General features: G+C 44.7%; 2 long non-coding RNA genes across 2 annotated transcripts; one reads left to right on the top strand and one right to left on the bottom strand.

Moving 5' to 3' along the window:
• Window positions 1-9,817: 9,817 nt before the first annotated feature.
• Window positions 9,818-15,895, bottom strand: LOC125543588 (uncharacterized). The gene is made up of 2 exons (XR_015618545.1): window positions 15,637-15,895; window positions 9,818-13,788 (listed from the first exon to the last, which is right to left on the bottom strand). It is a non-coding gene; the product is annotated as an uncharacterized LOC125543588 (long non-coding RNA).
• On the top strand, window positions 13,796-16,082 carry LOC147979126 (uncharacterized). The gene is made up of 2 exons (XR_015618546.1): window positions 13,796-15,632; window positions 15,763-16,082. It is a non-coding gene; the product is annotated as an uncharacterized LOC147979126 (long non-coding RNA).
• The last annotated feature ends 3,236 nt before the right edge of the window (window positions 16,083-19,318 follow it).

The raw sequence follows: 19,318 nt of genomic DNA, 5'->3' as shown, positions 1-19,318 counted from the left end.
CACCTATGTAATAACACTGAGCCGCCCCTGTCCCTATAAATACACGCCTCACCACAGTCATTATCTCTTCTTCCACTCTCGCACGAACCCTAGCGCCACCGCTAGCCCTCGACGACGCCGGCGACGAAGCGCTTCGCTGTCGCAACCTCTCCGACGCCGTCTTCACGCTGACCGCAGACATCATCTTCTCCGCCGTCGCCGTAGGTGTCCTCCGTCGCCAAGTTAGGGCACGGACGATCGAACTGCTCAGCCTCCTCTTCCACTCTGTCTAGCAGTTCCTTGTGTGGTAAATAAAACTTCCTTTTTACGGCCCCTTTGATCCTACAGATTCGTCACTTTCTACCACAAGTAGTTTCTGTTCACACATGTTGGATCCACTTCATACTGCATCTCATATTATGCCTAGTATGTTCACTTATACTTCACAAAGCAGTTAGATTCCTCACTTGTACTGATCTCTGGATTCGTACAAATCTGGAACCAACTCCTTATCTATGAGTGAATGTCTTCGCACGATGAGGTCAATGTCTTCTAAACTGATTTATCTTCAAAATCTTCTGAGAATGCATATGACCTCTTCCCCTTCCCTCGCACCTTAATGCTGTCACAGGTACATGTCCGTGGGAGAATCCTTTGGTTCTCATAGTCTACATTCATTTGCAGAATTCTTACAGCATCATATAAATTCTCCCAAAGCCAGTTCCTGTTCGTCCAGCAAGCGAAAGCCTCTGAAGCCTTTGAACGTGTTGAAGCCATTCAGGTTAAAGTTCATGGCTACAGAGAAATCTGCAAGGAAGGGAGGCAGACAGCGTCGTGGGGGAACATCAAGAGATTTGCCTGATGACCTCTCAGAGCTTTACAAGACAGATCCTGAAGAGGATTATAATCAGCGCAAGACCCGAATCCAGTGGATTCGAAGATATTGGGTAGAACAGTGGTACAAATACAGATTCGTGACCAAGGAATATGCTGAGAAGAGTGCTATCAAAAGTCCTTGGGGTGATATTCTCTTCCGAGGCCTTCCACCCAAGAACAGAGCTGAAGCTATTGCTCAGGGTTTCTATCCGTGTATGGTCCGTGGACCTCAGCCTGAAGATGACGACCCATCATCATTGCTATGGTGTCGTGACGATAATCTCTTCAAGCGTAACTTCCAGCACGCAAAGGCATCGGCCAAGGAAAACAAGAAGTCATTGGGACTAGACTTCAACCCTGGTCCTTCTGCTCCCCGGGTTGACGGCACACGCGATGCAGAACCCAATGTCATCGGTCCTTTCTACAACCTTGATGGCCTCATCACTCACATCTCAGTTCAAGGTGCAAAAGTGGATCATTCTGATGATGATGCTGACACTGATGAAGCCCCAGCTCCTACTCCAAAGCCGCGGAAGCCAAAGAAGGCTAAAGCTTCAAAGCCTGCCTCTGCACCAAAAATCTCACGGGCGAAGCCACTGGCTACTGCACCTCCTGAAGACAGTGTGCAGTCTGAAGATCTGTCACGCATCTCCAAGCCCCAGAAAGTCAAGATGCCTCTGCCGCACACCAGCCAAGAACTAACTGCTGCTGCCATTCTGCGCAACGATGCCATTGATCTGTCCAGTGATGAAGACCTTGCAGATGACGCTCTTGAGCAGCTGATCAAGAGCAAAGAAGAAGCAGAAATATTCAACAATTTGCCTCTCTTTGACGTGGCAATCATCCACGACTTCATCGATGAGTGGTTTGAAACGCCCAACCTCAGCTTTGAAGACCTGCAACTTCCCATTGGTCTCAGTGTCGCCTTCCATGGCGCCATTGCTTCAGAGCTAGCTCTAGCTCAGCGCATCGTCGAACTGAAGCAGAAGATTGACTTTGAGAAAGCTCAGTTCAAGAAGCATATGGCCAAGCTCAGCGTGCAAGAGGTCAAGAACTTCAAGATCATGCTGCACGAGCTTAAAGAAGCCTTTCTCAAGAAGTGTGAAGAAGCTCAAGGTTCTCGTGAGCGCATGAAGAGCCTGGCTGACAAGTGTGTGCAAGCCTACAATGAGGCTGAGAAGCGCAAGGCCCTTGGGCGTCCTGGCATCGACCCCAGGATGGCTGCAAAGAAGAAGAAGAAGCCCGCTATGGCCGAACCCGGCGCACCAAGGCAGGAAGCAGATCCCATTGTCTTCCCAACTAGCATGACTGGCTCAAAGCCAAAGGCCAGGTCAACCGCTTCAGAACTGAAGAAGACAAGGACTGCTGAGGCTGAAGCCAGAAAGAGGAAACATCCTGAAGCCTCTGCTACTGCTCCCTCCAAGAAGAAGCGGAAGACCAAGAAGGAACGGGCTGCTCCCATAGAGCCCTTGATTGTTGAACCCATCTCCATGGTTCGCCCTGACGCTGAACATCAAGAGCGTCAACTGACTGTCCATGAGCCTGCTTTCACAGAGGCTCATGAAGCTGAAGACTTTCCAGCAGCTGATCCCACCGCTGCTGAAGACATTGGTCACCATGACCATGTTGAAGATGATGCAGTTCTTCCTAAGCTCGAGCACCAACAGGTATCATCGCCTGTGCTAACGCACAGCGAACTCATCAGCATTGGTCGTCCTCTGACGCCAATTGCTCAGGATGCATCATGGGCTGATCGCCCACAAGCACAAGAGGAAGATGACTTTGAGGCCCAGCCAACTCCAACTCCACAGGCGTCGCCAGCGTTACGCAGGCTTCACAAAGGACCAAGGCCTCCAGTCTCTGAGTCTGAAGCTAAAGCTGCTGAAGACATTCCGGCTGCATCAGCCGATGAAGAAGAAACCCCAAGCACTGCTACACCCCCGTCTCACCAAGAAGCTGTTCTCGAGGAGAACGTGACTGTGACCGACCCTCCAGCTCATCAAGTGGAGGTTGAGAATCGTGAGGCTGCCACCACCAACACCAATGAAGCCACTGACGCTGTCATGGCTGAAGCCAATGTGGAGCCTACACCAACAAAAGCACCAGAAGTCAGCGAAGCCAATGATACTACTGCTTCTGTTCCTGCACCTGCTGCTGGTCCTCAGTTTGACTATTATGTTGAGCACAGACCTCAGGTACAGAAGCCAATCCCAAGATTGCCCAGGTTTCCAGGTCCTGCATCAGCACCTGGATCCTTCAATGTCAATGGCTTCAAAGCAGACAACACCTTCTTCAATAGCTCCAAGAACCCCTACTCAAGGGAAAGAATATCTTCTGATCGGTTCTGGAGCTATCCGCAGCAAAGCTATTACTCCTGCATTCTGTACAACCAAGGTCGCATCTTCCCACATAAGCGTCTTGACATCGAAGCAATAGCTGGTCTGCCCTGTCTGGAAGAAGCTCTGGATTGCTTCAAAGAGGTTGGATTGCTGCCGTTTGTCACCGACCAAGAGCACTGGAATGAAGAGTTGCTGCTCCAATTCTATGCCACACTTCACATCCGTGGGTACAACAAAGATCCAAAGACTTGGGTCCTGGAGTGGATGACAGGAAATGTTCATCACGAAGCCAAAGCCTTTGATATCATTGAGCTCACTGGTCTCCCCACTCTTGGCGATCTCTACGAACCTGGCTATCAGCTTCACAGTGAAGCTATGGAGAGCATCTTTCAGAAACCTGAACCAAACATGAGTCAGATGCTCAGTATGATGAAGCCATTGCCACAAGAAGCTGCATATCCTAAGGAGTTCCTTGTTGAAGACCTTGAGTATCTGCCAAGGACTATTTATCACATCATAATGCGAACTCTCTGGCCCATCAAAGGACATTCTCCACATGCCAAGCTGGAAGGTGCAATGAAGACTTTGGTCTTCTATATTCTTCATGGCAAAAGCTTCAATGCACAGGACTTCTTCATCCGCCAACTTGCTGCATCAGGCTCTGATCTTTTTGGCTTGAAGTTCTACGCTCCATGGATAATGCGGCTGATTAAACTCCACTCCGCTATCTCATATCAGCCATCTGCTCGCAATCATTGGATCATTCTGCCTGATGTGGATATGTCCGTTGAAGCCATTTATCCTGAGCCTGCCAAGGAGCCTCTTAGTCTTCAGAATGCGGAGCATCAAAGTTTTTCTCAGAACATTGAAGGAGTTGAAGCAGTCACTCATGTTTATCCGTTGGCTGGAACTACACGTGCACCACATCCTGCCCTTACTAAAGCCACCGATAGCACAATTGCCCAACGACCCAAGAAGCGCACTCGTGTCCTCAATGACCGAGAGCTTCTGGTGGCTCTTCATCAGAAACAGGATAGGCATCATGACTGGCTGAAGCGCCAAATGCAAGGCCTCTTGGTGGATGTCAACCGCATTCGCAATCTTGCCACCAAGAATGCCTTTGTTGCCCATGAAACCTCTCGATGCACCTGGAAAGGGCTGACGCTTATGTGCTCTGAAGATGATCTTCAAGAAGATGGATTCTCTGAACGCTTCAAGTTTGACTCCACACCTCCTCGAAGGGCAGTGCTGCGACGAACTCCATCTCTTGAAGACTCTAAGTTCTCTTCCTCTGCTGCAACTGTGAATGCCAGAGTGATCGAGGATGAAGACAATGCTACTTCACCGCCACCTCCTTCAGCACGCTTCGACACTGCTCCAAGTTCTTCTGCACCGCCGAACACCACCGACGACCCTGCTGCTTCACCTACTCTTCATGGGAACGAGTAGATGCTCTATGTCTTCAAACCTTTTTGGTCCTTACTGACAAAAGGGGGAGAAGCATATGAGTTTGATAGTCTTCAAGCAGGTCCACATGGGCGGTTTCTTTATATTTTGCCTCGTGTTTACAACTCTCATTTTGATACATTTGGTTCTTTGAGTTGTAACACTTAAACTCGATGGTCGTCTGCTACTTATTTGCCACTTTGTGATGCAATGATAAATTCCGCATGTGCGACGATAAATTCGGCACTTAGATCATTTTGGCAGACGTCCATTTTCCATTATGCATGTCATTATCTTCACATACCTTCTCATGCATAATGAATTGTCATCATAAGTTGAAGAGGATCTCCACGAGTACAACCTGCCATGTGCATTTGCATTCCAAAAGCAAATTACTTATATGCACATCTTCAGGGGGAGCCCTTGCAACTTATGAAGACAATTCCTTATCCTTTACAATTTCACATATTATATTCCCCGTTGAAAACTTCAACTAGTTTGTCATCAATCACCAAAAAGGGGGAGATTGTAAGTCCATCTAGTGCCACCCCTGGTTGGTTTTGGAGTATTGATGACAAACCTAGTTGAGGGACTAATGTGTTTGTGAGAATTGCAAGATAACACAGGTAGAAGTCCCTCATTGATTCGGTTTTCCTACCAGAGATGACCCCTAAAAATGTATGAAGACATTGATGTCAAAGGTGGTATATGAAGATATTCACAATTGAAGACTATGACAAGAGAAGACATCGCATGAAGCCTATGGAGCTCGAAGACTTAGGTCTTTCGTAGTTCTTTTTCTTCTTTGTTGAGTCATAGGAACCACCGTACTGTTAAGTGGGGTCCAAGAGAACCAGTCAGAATGACTAAAGTGATGCTTAACCAAAACCTATGTCTTCGAGTGAAGACAATGAGCGCGAATCTTGTCCAGAGTCGGACAAGTCAGCCTTGCTTGTAGCCCAAGTAAAGTTGCCGTGTGTGTTTGAAATCTGACCGTTGGAACACGTGTCAGTTCCTTAGTGACCCAGGGTCATTTCGGACAAATCAGGTCGGGTTGCCTAGTGGCTATAAATAGCTCACCCCCTACAACCATAAACGGTTGGCTGCTCAAAGTTAGAGTACGGCTTTTGTCGTTTGAGAGCAACCCACCTCGAAGCCTTTGAGAGATAATTCATTGCGAGGATAAAGCCCTAACCACCCAGAGCCAAAGAGTGTTAGGCATCACTTAAGTCTTCTTGTCTGTGTGATCTGAAGACTTATTACACTTGAGGACTGTGAATCCTCCAGCCGGTTAGGCGTCGCGTTCTGAGCATCCAAGAGACATTGTGGATCGCCGGTGAACAAAGTCTGTGAAGGTTTGGGAGTCTACCTTGAAGACTTACCAGAGTGATTGGGCGAGGTCTGTGTGACCTTAGCTCAAGGGGAATACGGTGAGGACTGGGTGTCCTGAGCTACGTGTTCAGGACTGGGTGTCCGGGACTGTGTGTCCTTAGATTTAAATACCTAGCCGCCCTAACCAGACGTACAGTTGTCACAGCAACTGGAACTGGTCCAACAAATCATTGTCTTCAACGAGTCACTGGTTTCATCCTTCCCTTCCCTTTACTTACTGTTGGTCCTTGTGAAGTCATTGTATGATTGCACTATCTTTTGTCTTCACTGAGTGACTGCGTGTTCTGATTGGCTTCTTAATATCTTCCTACCTGATCCTTACTACCTAGCTGCTATTAGTCACTGTGCTTTCACTTCATTGAATACTTGACTATGGTTTGCCTAGTGTAGTCTACCTTTCGCTGCATGGTAATAGGTTTATTTCTGTCGTTTGTCTTCGAAACTTCCACGTTTTGAAGACTTTCATAAAAATCTCCTATTCACCCCCCCCTCTAGTCGATATAACGCACTTTCAGTGATTACTCCGCTTGAGCCACCACTTGTGTTGTAGGTGTCCTCTCTGCCTTTTTGGTGTCTCGATGACAAAGGGGGAGAGAGTGTAGGATTTGCGAGTTGTGAGTCGTGTTTTCATTTGCTTTGTTGTTGGACCTCGTTTGCTTTGGTTTGGTTTGCGCTTGTGAGACCTTTCTATCATATGGTGTAAGACATATGCACTCTATCGTACCTTATTGAGCTTATGCTATCTTGTGCTACTTATATTATGCTCATATGTTTCATCTTGCTTAGTGTTAGCCTTATTGTTGCAAGATATGCCTTGTCTATAAAATATAGGGGGAGTGTTGATCTTAGCATGTGTGCCATGCAGTCCAAAGCACTCATATAGATAGCACACATCTAGGGGGAGCCCGTCTATATTTTAGAGGTATGGGGTTTGCCCATGTTCTATGTTATCTCCTTTTATGCAAATCCCGTATTTTCATCAATCCACCAAAAAGGGGGAGATTGTAAGGGCATATTTATCCCTTAGTTTTTTTGGTGATTGATGACATTGCTTTTGCGGCGTGTGCATTGAGTATTTCAGACACTTCATCACTAGGCACAAGATGATATGGTGCCCCTCGAAGACTATTGAAGACGGCGTTTCTCTATATTTTTTTCGTGGATTTGAATCATAGGAAAGCCGTACTATTAAGAGGGGGTCCGCTTTGGAAAGGTTTGGGTGGAATCATCACGTACACGTCTTCTCCTTTGCATCGCCTTTCCTTTGGCACTTTGGAGCATCCTCCGTCTTTTCTTGTCCATGCAAAAATGTCGTGTTTGCTGATCTGGGGCATGCAGTAGTACTGCTCCTAGGAGCGGTAGTACCACAGGCCCTTGCGGTAGTACCGGCCTCTGGCGCGGTAGTACTGCAAGTGCCCACGGTAGTACCTCTTCCTTAGAGTGGTAGTACTGTGGCCTCAGGCCAGGCGCTGCTGCTATTGTGGGGGTAGGGGCGGATGTAAAAAAATTACATCTGCGCCTTACGCGGTAGTACCACGCTAGGTGCGCGGTAGTACCGTGCTCTCTGGCCAGGGTCAGCAGCTGGCACGGCAGTAGGAGCGGATGTAATTTTTTACATCCGCACCCCGCGCGGTAGTACCGCTCCTGGCTTGCAGTACTACCGTGTCAGATTTTTGCATAGATCCCATCTCAGCGGAAGTTGCCACGGATGTATTTTTATATGTCCGTGCCTTCCCAAAATCTGGAGCATCCCTGCCTTGCGGTAGTACCGCAAGGGGGAGCGGTAGTACCGCGCCAGCGGTTCTACCGCCCTCTGCCTCACAGCTTCAGGGTTGTTCTGGTTTCTGCTGCTCGGGCGGTAGTACCGCGGGGCACTGCGGTAGTACCATGTGCTCTTGCGGTAGTACCGCATCCCCGGCGCGGTAGTACCGTGCCACGCAGGCTGATTTGGTGGATAACGGTTGGATTTGTTCTTCCATTATATAAGGGGTGTCTTCTTCTCTGAGTTGACTATCTCTTCCATCCCCAAGCTCCATTAATGCTCCAAGCTCCATTTTGGCCCGATCTCTCTCCCTATCCAATCAAACTTGTTGATTCTCTAGGGATTGGTTGAGAAGGCCTAGATCTACACTTTCACCAAGAGAAATTTGATTCCCCCACTCATCCCTTACGGATCTTGTTACTCTTGGGTGTTTGAACACCCTAGACGGTTGAGGTCACCGCGAAGCCATATTCCATTGTGGTGAGCTTTGTGGTATCGTTGGGAGCCTCCAATTAAGTTGTGGAGATAGCCCCAACCTTGTTTGTAAAGGTCCGGTCGCCGCCTCCAAGGGCACCAATAGTGGAATCACGCCATCTCGCATTGTGTGAGGGCGTGAGGAGAATACGGTGTCCCTAGTGGCTTCTTGAGGAGCATTGTGCCTCCACACCGCTCCAATGGAGACGTACTTTCCCTAAAAAGGAAGGAACTTCGGTAACACATCCTCGTCTTCACCGGCTCCACTCTTGGTTATCTTGTGCCTTTACTTGTGCAAGCTTATTTTTGTTGTATCCCTTGCTTGCTTGTGTACTTGTTCTTGGTGCATCATATAGGTTGCTCACCTAGTTGCATATCTAGATAACCTACTTTGATGCAAAGTTTAAATTGGTAAAGAAAAGCTAAAAATTGTTAGTTGCCTATTCACCCCACCCCCTCTAGTCAACTATATTGATCCTTTCACTTATGCTACTAGGAGAGGTTGTAGGTGAGAAGGCACAAACAACAGCAAATGGGAAGAGACACTCCAAGTTCAAATAGACAAACAAAGGAGAGCAAACTTGGAGTGACTCAAAGCGCAAACAAAGTCCTAAAGACTCGATAAGACCAACGAAAACCAACCCAAACAAACACCTCTCAAGGAGAGGGCGGTGGCCGAAGCCACCTATGTTTGAGTCAATTGGTATGGCACCGCGAAGATTTTAACCTTGGGCCCATGACCAAAACTCATCTTTGAAGCACAAGTACCATAAAAATGGTTAATGTGAAAGATTTGATTTATTTATGCATAATAGGGGGAGGGAGAGTTCATTGAGAAAACAACACTCCCCTATGTTCATGCCTACATCTAGAACAAGATAACATAATGAATGCGGTGGGGTGTGCCTAGTTTTAAGCCACATTGCTCGAATCAATGATATTTAGCTCATGCGTTAACTCACGAAATCTTGCTTCATCCAATGGCTTTGTGAAAATATCCGCTAGTTTCTCTTGAGTGTTGACGTAGATAATATCAATCTCTTCACGCTAGATGTGATCTCGGATGAGATGATGATGAATCTCAATATGCTCCATCTTGCTATGTTGCACCGGATTGTAGGAGATCTTGATAGTGCTTTCATTGTCACATAAAAGAGGCACTTTGTCACTAGTGACACCATAATCCTTTAAAGCTTGTCTCATCCATAGCAATTGTGCACAACAACTTGTGGTGGCTACATACTCGGCCTCGGTCAAGCCCCCCGGCAGTTCCAACTAATACAACTCATTGGGCCGGGCAGGACCGATCACCAGTCTCTTCTGAATTTTATGATGTAGGCTTCTTTTTCTTGGGCTCTTTAATGAACTCGTTGCCTTCCTCCTGGGCAGCTGTGTTTGTAGCCGAGTCCTCTTGAGCATGGAAGTCTTCCCCGATCCACAAGAGGAGATGATGGTTATGTCAGCCCGCTTTAAGTGTACTAGATGACTCGTTGCGCCAATGGCGCAAAGGCCGAGAGGGAGCCAAGTTGTTAGAGTAGAACGAGAGAAGTAATGAAAACGGTGTCCTCTTTATTAGATGAGATCTGCTATTTATACAAAGGGAAGAGACATCACTAGGAAGGCATCTGTTCAGGGAGGTGCCTATTCGGCAGGGAACCGACGCGGCAGATGCAACTGTCTGCGGTTAGTAAAAGCAGGGATTGTCCCTTAATTAACAATCATTAATTAATCCTAACACTCCCTCTAATCAATGCTTGATTATGAGCATACTTCATCTTGATAAAGATTCTCCTTGAAAACCCTATGGGAAAAATGTAAGGAGATACGTGTTTGATATGTTGCTAAAACTCCTTCAAACCCGGTGGGAAAAATAAGGAGAAAATGGTACAACATATATTGGTCATTGTCTCTTTTAACTCAATACGAGAAAACTCATAGAGTTTAGAGGACAATAAATATGTATATACTTTCCCAAAAACCCCGGTGGGGAAAACAGAAAGTATGACATATGATCTCATGTTGATATTATCTCATTAAAAACCTTTATGAGAACCTGTATAGTAAACTCATGAAGGGAAAAAGAGTATAATATGATGCATTGAACAGGAATAACTTAGGAAGATACTCCCCCTGAGTCTTGCAAATTCCAAAGCCGTCACCTACCAATTCCATGAACATGTTTCTGGAATGTAAAAGTTGGTAGAGACTTGGTGAACAAATCAGTTGAATGATTTGACTTGCAAGATATGCAATATAAAGATATTGCTTATTAGTAACCTGTTTGCATCCGGGCAACACAAGCAACACTATCATTGAGATAATGGTTGGTGGATGTAGCCATGAGGTCTTTTTTTTAAGACTCTTCATGAGAGGGCTACCACACCTAGTATGAACACTAAGATTGTCTACGATCTGACATATTGGGGATCTGATCGAAGTATCCAATGATATCGGTGTTCACATTTCTGTGAAACTGAAAAACCAGGACAAGATGTTTGATGCATTTGGAGATATCAAAGATATTCTTGAGTACCAACCAATTGTGTTTGGTGGATCCAATGGCATTATGGAACGTTGAGTCCCAATATCTCATTTCCAACAACTCTTGGTCTAAATAGATCATTCTTTACGTCTAGAGAATGAACTACCATGAGAGTTAATGATGGATAAGATTTGTCCACAATGAATTTCTCCAATATATTATGGATATAGACAATATAGTATACCATAACGTATGAATGAAGGTGCTCAAGTTGTAGTAACGAGCGGTGTTTTGGTTTACCCAAATCCTTAATTTTAAAGTCCGTCATTTAGATGATTACATGTGTTGTCGTTGCAGACACACAAACATGGATAATCATCATTGTAGGAGTAATCCTTGTGTATAAGGATCTCACTACGTCAGTTGTACCATATGTACTGACAATAATAAGTCGTATGGTGACTTACTGAATTTACACAATGTATGTTGCATTTTGTATTTTGATTCAGAATTGAGATCCCACGGGAATCAATCATATATGTCTGAATCTAGTGATCCACATGGATATGTAATCACTACATCTATCAACTGTAGAGATAGATGATTTTGTACTGCCAATGATATAAGTTATCGGAATGGGATTCCACCTCTGAAGAATAGTTGGGTATCTACGTGAACCCTTGTGCTACAATACTTGCTCCCTGTTCACCACCTTGTTGTTCTCAATTCCGTTTCCAGAAGAAAATTGGTGTAGGTATTGCTTATGAACACCTTGCCATTACTGAGCAAGATCATTTCTACCTAGATTATACCCTTTGCTTGAGTTCAGTCCGAGTGTTGTTCACACTTTGCCATGGCCATGGTCTTTGGATCTGAGTCATTTGAAAGGTTTTTGCAATCTAGTTGAGAAATGTACGTCGACAATTGTAGACTTCCGGTTATATGTTTCTCCAGAATCTATATATCAATATATAGTTGATGGAAATATCGTTACCCATGGTGACTGCTCGCGATTTCCCAATGTGATTGAGTCGGGTATTCCGATGTCCCGGTCATTGTGTGCACTATGACCTGGGTTGGTGGAGGTTTCACGTCCACTGGGTGTATACTACCCATCAGGTGTTTGTCAACGTGAAGTTGACTTGCATTTACTGATTCACAGGCCTTGATATCCTTGCTTGCGAGAAGCTGAATCCTGATGTACTATTGCCGTACTTCTCCCCCTGTTGCTTTGAACGGGGAGTTGAGTGGTTTTAGTTGGTACCTCCACTCTTCCCGACATATTCAGGATTGTAGGATTGTCTGACACCTTTATAGTCAGTAAATGAATCTGGCAGGTTATTTGCAATGTGTTGCAAATATTCTGAACGCATGGTTCCGATCTTTGAGTACGTGGATTTGAGGCAGAAATGTGTTGAACATTCCACTAATTTCCTGGCATTCTTTATGGTACTTGAAATCTCCCCCTAATGCCTGGAAATGTTCCTCATTGAATCAGCATACAGGCCTTGAATAACTCCCCATGCGAGGAGCTTGAGGTATTGACAGAACTACAGTTATTCCTCACATTGATCCCAACTATATGTTGAGAGGCCAATGATGTATGCCGGGTGGTGATATCGGTATGCAACCGAATTACCACAGATAGAAAATACTTGATAGATATCCACATATCAAAGATAGAGGGGAATAATATTATGCAGTTCTGTCATGAGCGTGTAAAACTGCATGACTCCAACGTAAAGTTGGTAAGTTGCAATTCCAGAGTAAAGATAATGCAATGAGCCTAACTTCTTTGGATAAAGGATTCTACCAAACCATTTTGAGTCTAGACATTAGGACAAATTGCTAAACTTCAATCCGAGGGCCATAGAGAAAGGCACTCAAGGAGAATTCTGCAATGCTATCCATACGATTTTCTTGAAATCGATGTCAGGAAAATGAGCCAATGGTTTTGTGTGAATAAAGCACACACTTAAGACCATCATGTAGATATGTCTTTTAGAACCATGAAATACCTGAATAGTCTAGTCAATGGAGGGAAGAGCCACTTACCTCAACTTGATGCATTCAAGGAGTCTGGGTGGTTCAGCGTAGACTTTAAGGTGTGCGAGCCTTAAAATTAGCTTCCCTGTGTCACTTGTAGTGCACATAAAATCCAAATGTTGTTAGAATTTAGCATCATAATAATCGTAAACTATTGGAATTGCTGATAGTTTCGGTTTCAACCCAATGTCTCAATGACCAAGGCCAGTATGCCAAGTATGTCATGTACAAGACACTCTGGAAAACTATCACGTACACAACATGTGGTACGGGTTGTGTCGTATGTGTAGTACAATCCAGATGATACACAGAGAATGTATTTGCCATATCCGTTGCATATGGTAAAGAGAAGTTATTTCTCTTTGTTGTCATCATAAGTTTCGCTATGGAAACTATTTTGACGGATACCTTCATAGTTTAGTAGGGTACAAGTTAAACCTGGGAAGCAATAAAGCATCCCGATGTTACTCGGGTACCCACAGGGATAGTAAATATGACTCGAGTTGAGCCAACAAATACCTCATCGCGTCTAGCGATTTTAAAATATCTCCTTTCTCTCAATGAGAGTGGAAACATTGGACTCCCCTGAGTATAGAGTTTGTGGTGCATATGTCCACAAGGCACATATCATTTTTTATCGGATTGACTCCCGTAGAAATCTATATATAGACATGAAGATTCTCAGTATGAAAATCACTGTCAAATATATAGAATACATACAAATGTATTTGTACCAAAGTGCTGATACAATATATTGTAATGTACAATATATGATGACAACAATACTTATGTTCTTATTAGAACATCATAAATGGACATAAATTATGTTGACCACTCAGGAGATTGAGAGACTAGACGAAGTCTTCAAACATGTTAGTTGAGTCATATTCAACCATCATATTCTCCGTGCCCATAGGTCCCGTCACTGCTGGTGATGTCGGGTTGAAGGTTGAAGTGAGCTCCAAACCTTTGCCCTTGAGGTCTGTTGTGTCCTAGGAATTATAAGACAATATTTTTCTGTTAGCGGTGTGATTCCGACCAGAGGTTAATCATGTGGTCTTGGATTGCACACACTATTCCACAAGACACAAGAGTGATCATGATGTCCATATCCAGGTAGGGTAGTGGTGGCGATTGAGGGCGAATGCCTCAAATTCTCTAACCATCGGTTACCAGAGATAGTTAATTTACGATTAGTAAATTGAAGACCATCATGGTAATGTTGTAAAATTAATGGATATTTCAAGAAGTTATCTTGAAACCATTAATGTGAATCTCAAATTGCTAAGCATGACACCTTGAAGATAATCTCCAAAATGAAGTAGATCTCGCAGCACTAGGGAGTATAATCTGATGAAATCAGTAGATACTCACTCCTAATGCCTTATGTCATGACTTAGTAAAATGCATGGGAGTGCACAATGTTGTGCAATCATAATATCAAATTTGACAAAATGTAGGCTTAAACAGTAGTGGTGATAATCTGCAAAGCAGTAAATCTACACACTACCTCGGGATCCCAATACATCAATTTGAAGAAATCACTAAGAATTTTGCATATGTATTTGCAAGAAATTGAAAATCTCAATTGCAAATAGACGTATTAATCTCGACATGTAGCAAACATGGAGATACATACATTCCGGAATACATCGTACTCAATAGAAATACACCACTATAATGAATAGTAATGATGTTGCAAACTTGATGTTCAAGTGAAACTTGAATTGTATAGACCTCAAATTAAATGTGATGATCTTGTATCAAGTTTCAAGATAATTCAGCAGGGTGAATTAATATTTTGCGAGAGAAAATTAATCTCAATCGCTATGAGATTGTTTTGCGAGAGAAGAAAATCTCAATCACAAATTAATATTGTTGTGCGAGAAAACTTAATCTCAATCACAAAACAATGTTGTTGTACTAATAAGACATGTTATAGGGATTGCTAAAAAGCAAACACATCGAACATGCCACATATAATAACCACATATTTTCTGGAATTTTAAACTCAACAGAAAATGGGCTAAATGATGATCTGCACATGGCCTAACGTTACTGGTGCTAATCAACAGCAACTAGTTAGACCAAGCTGCAATATCCCGAAACTTCCAGGAATTAGCCGTAAAACAATGACAGAGGCAAGTTTTGACCTATTTCGGAAATAGGTGAAGCCAAAAGGCTGAAATGCAAAACTTGCGAAGAGATAAGGTTCCTATCTCTTTACTTCCGAGCGCTTTCGACCAGGAGAAATCCTGTAACCGCCCGCCGCTGTTTTGGCACACCGGCCAGGGCCGCGACCGTGGGAGCGCCGTCGTCTCCGCTGTGGGAGCCACGCCGAAGGGCGCCGCTGCCTCCGGGGCCGGAGGGCCAGCCGAGTGCCGTTGCCTCGGGCGCCGCTGGACGGATGCAAGCCGAGGGCGCGGCGTCGCCTCAGTCTTCCGCGCCGCGTCGCGGTTGGGTGCCGCCTTCGCGGGCGCCGAGGCTGTCGTCTGCGGCGTGCGTAGTGGGAGAGCGTCTCGCCATGCGCGTGTGCGCCGGGCATCGCCGCGGTCACGCTTTAGGCGGCCTCGCGCCGAGGCCGCGCCGCCACATCATGGCTGGTGCGCCGGAGGGCGTTGCCGTTTCGTCGAGGTCCGCGCAGCGCCTCCGCGTTGAGAGGTCAAGGCCACGCAGTCGTGCCCCGCGTTAGAGGCCGGCAGACACCTCGACGCATCGCTGGACAGCCGTGTGTGTGCAAGGTGCATGGACGCGGGCGCCGCTGGCGATGCTGATGAAAAGCAACGGCAGTTGTCGCTTGATCCAGTGCAGTGCAGGAAGAATTGAAGAACGCATGGTACCTTTTTCCTTTTTCATCAATGAATCGATGGGAATCCATTGGCGTTCGTTGTTGAGGCCTTCAATTCTTGAATCGATGGAGATCCACAACCTCTGTTCTTTCTCATTCTGCCCTGACTGCCGCGCAGGACAGAGCCGCCGGTCCAAGCGTTGGCCGTTGGTCGCTCCTGTGGACGCGCTGCCGGGAGCCCGCGGTCGCGCATGGGTGCCGCCTTCCGCCGGGAACACCGCGTTGCCGCGGAATAGCCATTGAGGTGTGCGCGGCGCCATGCGCTGCCTTTGCTAGCGCTGGAGCGTTGGCTTCCTTTGCCACGCAGGGCCAGAGGGCATCGCGACGCTGCGCACTCGCTGCCGGCAGTTTGGCCGTGAAATCGCTCCGCCAGAGGGCGTGCTGATAACGTGTTAGAGTAGAACGAGAGAAGTAATGAAAACGGTGTCCTCTTTATTAGATGAGATCTGCTATTTATACAAAGGCTATTTATACAAAGGGAAGAGATATCACTAGGAAGGCGTCTGTTCAGGGAGGTGCCTATTCGGCAGGGAACCGACGCGGCAGATGCAACTGTCTGCGGTTAGTAAAAGCAGGGATTATCCCTTAATTAACAATCATTAATTAATCCTAACACAAGTATTGTGAGAATATTTATACACCCAAGTCGAAAATCAAATGTGGCCAACACTCCCCCATCCTCTGCTTGAAAGCCGTCTTTTCTCACCGGATCTAACATAGATACATGATTCTTCAAGACCAAATTTCAAAGAAAATATAAAGCATGCAAGGCTTTAAGTTGTACTATTGAGACCATACCACCATATCTTCATTTAGTTTTTTTTAGAAATCTAAAGGTCTAAGAGGATGGTACATGTGAGACGATGTGAATCCACAACAAAAAACTAAACTAACTTCCAAACAAAAATTTCAAGTTTGGAAGCCACAAAGAAGCAGCCCAGATCTCTCGTTGTAGTGCAGGTACATGTCCTTAATCCTGCATCCACATCCCATAATTTTTCAACACCTAAATCCACGAAAACCAACCGAAGGAAATCATGGCAGAAACATGCGCCGTGGCTTACGTCTCCAAGGACTTCTTGGCATTATTGTGCAGGTTGGACACAACAATCCTCGCTGCAAGCTGCAGAAGAACTACACGGGCACCTTTCTTCACCTTGCCCTTGGGGAGGAGGGGGCAACACTTGCAGCATGGTGACAAGGCTTTGCGAACGCCGCCGGCGAGAGCGCGCGTTGGAGGGCGTCGAGAGTGGCAGCTGCCTCCACCTCGGCACGAGCGTAGTGGCCGCGCGACTCGAGGCAGCACACGAAGCGGTCATGCTGGAGCATTACGCTATGCACAGATGTGTAGGCAAGTAACAAAGATTGGTCAAAGGGAAACAAATTATCCAAAAGAAGAAATGTTTTATATATTTTCAGCGTACCCAGCCATAAAATCAGATGCTTCTTGATTAACAAAATGAACACACAATTAAGCGGGCATAGGAGGTGTACAATCATGTACTGACAAAAATCAGAGGGGTTAGATTATGTTCAAATGAGATAAATCATCAAGGTTCCAATGATAGAAAACGTTGGGCCCGATGCACGGATTAATGTTATAGCACACAAGCAAGCTAGACATCTTCGTCTGGAGCGAATACTTTCTTCTTCCTATATTATCAAAGGTGTCTGAAAGTATGAAGACTGGAATCAAAAAATAACAGGAGACAAAACATAAGTAAGCACTCATTGCAATGTACCTGATCAATCAGTATTAGGTTGTGAAACAAGGGCAGGCAAAAAGAAATGAAAAATAATATGATAATTGTTGTAGCCTTACTATACCGGCCATTGAAACAAATCACCAACCAAGATTTTTAATTTTTTGATGAATGCTTGTTGGGTTCTAAAGAAGGGTGAAAGGAACCTTAGCAGAAGACGATGCCTATCCATTGGTTTTACAACTTCCATCAAGCTACATTAGCATGATATCTATGTGAGGTTCACGCATTCAAAAATATGGCCAGCTATAATTCTATGGTCTGTAATTCTACAGAACCAGATAAATGTTTTGGAATGGCTAAAGATAACAAGAAAAACAAAATTAGTAAATTTCGGCCAACAAAGCAGAAGTCCGGGATTACTGATTTGGTGTCAGCCTATTTCTTAAATCACAAAGTAGCATGGCTAGACAACCTTTCTTTGAGCAAAGTGAGCATAACAGCCACCATTAAATGCAATTATGAAGGAAAATTGGCAACCTAACTATAATTGCATAACAACTTATTTTCCAGCAGAAACTACATCATTTCATAGGCCAACCTGGAAGCAAGGATTCACCTTAAATGAAGAAGGAAGCCGAACACACCCACATTATAGCAGCAACAAGAGAACTTCCAAGAATTTATAGACTATAAAAACTCACAGAAACTCCACTATATGGGACAAACTCACAATTGGTGAGGTTGGTGAGCAATTGCACAGGGACACGGTTAAGCAACCAAACTCAAGAACCTGATTCTAAAAATTGGCAAGCATGAGATATTACAATTGGCGAGTGTGAAATATTAGATGCTAAGCAGGCAAATTCAAGAAGATGATTCTAACAACTACCTCTAGGAAAGTAGTCTAGAATTCATGTAACATGTGGTGTTCTCTGAATAACTGAGAAAAACAGAGGAAACAATAGAAGACGGTAAGAAATAACAACTACCTCTAGGAAAGTAGTCTAGAATTCATGTAACATGTGCTGTTCTCTGAATAACTGAGAAAAACAGAGGAAACAATAGAAGATGGTAAGAAATAATTTTATATTGCATAATAAGAATACTTAATGAAGCATTGGGGCATAAGAATATATAAATGACTCCATGGTCAACTCTTTAGCAAGATCTGCACTTCAATCCAAAAGTAAGAGATGCCTGTTGCTGATCACTTGCTAAACGATCAAACATTCATATGGACATTATCACTCACTAACTGGTAAACTGGCACACAAAATACACATGCACGAGGTAATGGCTCTATGGGCGTCAAAAACATCACCAATCCATACCAACAGACGAATTGATGAACAAAGGTGAGGACACATGCGGCTGGTAAGGCAGGAGGAAGCATTGGTAGGTAAGGAGGGAACTGCAACCAAGGAGCTGAGTTTGTTTGCATTCTCAAATCACCGTGTTGATGTTAAATTTATTCCTGAAGATAGAACTAAGGCATCACAAAATATTTGAATGACTGGAGCATAGAGGAATCTGGGAAGCTACATCAGTGTTCAGGTTCACCCATGAACGAAATGATATCACCCCCTACCAAATCCAGCAATCAGTTCAGTGCGGATGCACTAAACGCCAGAATCCGAACCTAGCCAAGCATAAATTTGCCATTCAATAAGAGAAAATTGAAATTATGGGCTGGAGGAAGTACGCACTGGGATGGTACTTCTCGACCAGCAGCATCACCATGCCATCCCCAGCTTATGCATTTTTTACAACGTCATCTTCAAACAGTAGCTAGCATGTGTAGTTTGGCAAGGAATGAATAGTCTGCATGTGGTGATCTGCACATATTATGAACATACATACTAAGGCTTTAGTTCAAATAAATTAGTCCTATTGAATTAGTAATGTACTGTGCTGATTATTAGTCCGACCATGCAAGTACAAGAAAATCAATACAGTAGTGCAAGGTCA

This window comes from Triticum urartu, chromosome 3A, assembly GCF_056163025.1.
Source record: "Triticum urartu cultivar PI428250 chromosome 3A, HENAU_Tu73, whole genome shotgun sequence".
Lineage (NCBI taxonomy): Eukaryota > Viridiplantae > Streptophyta > Magnoliopsida > Poales > Poaceae > Triticum > Triticum urartu.
The sequence above is the reverse complement of the archived record's forward strand: the minus strand, read 5'-3'. Positions and strand labels throughout refer to the sequence as shown.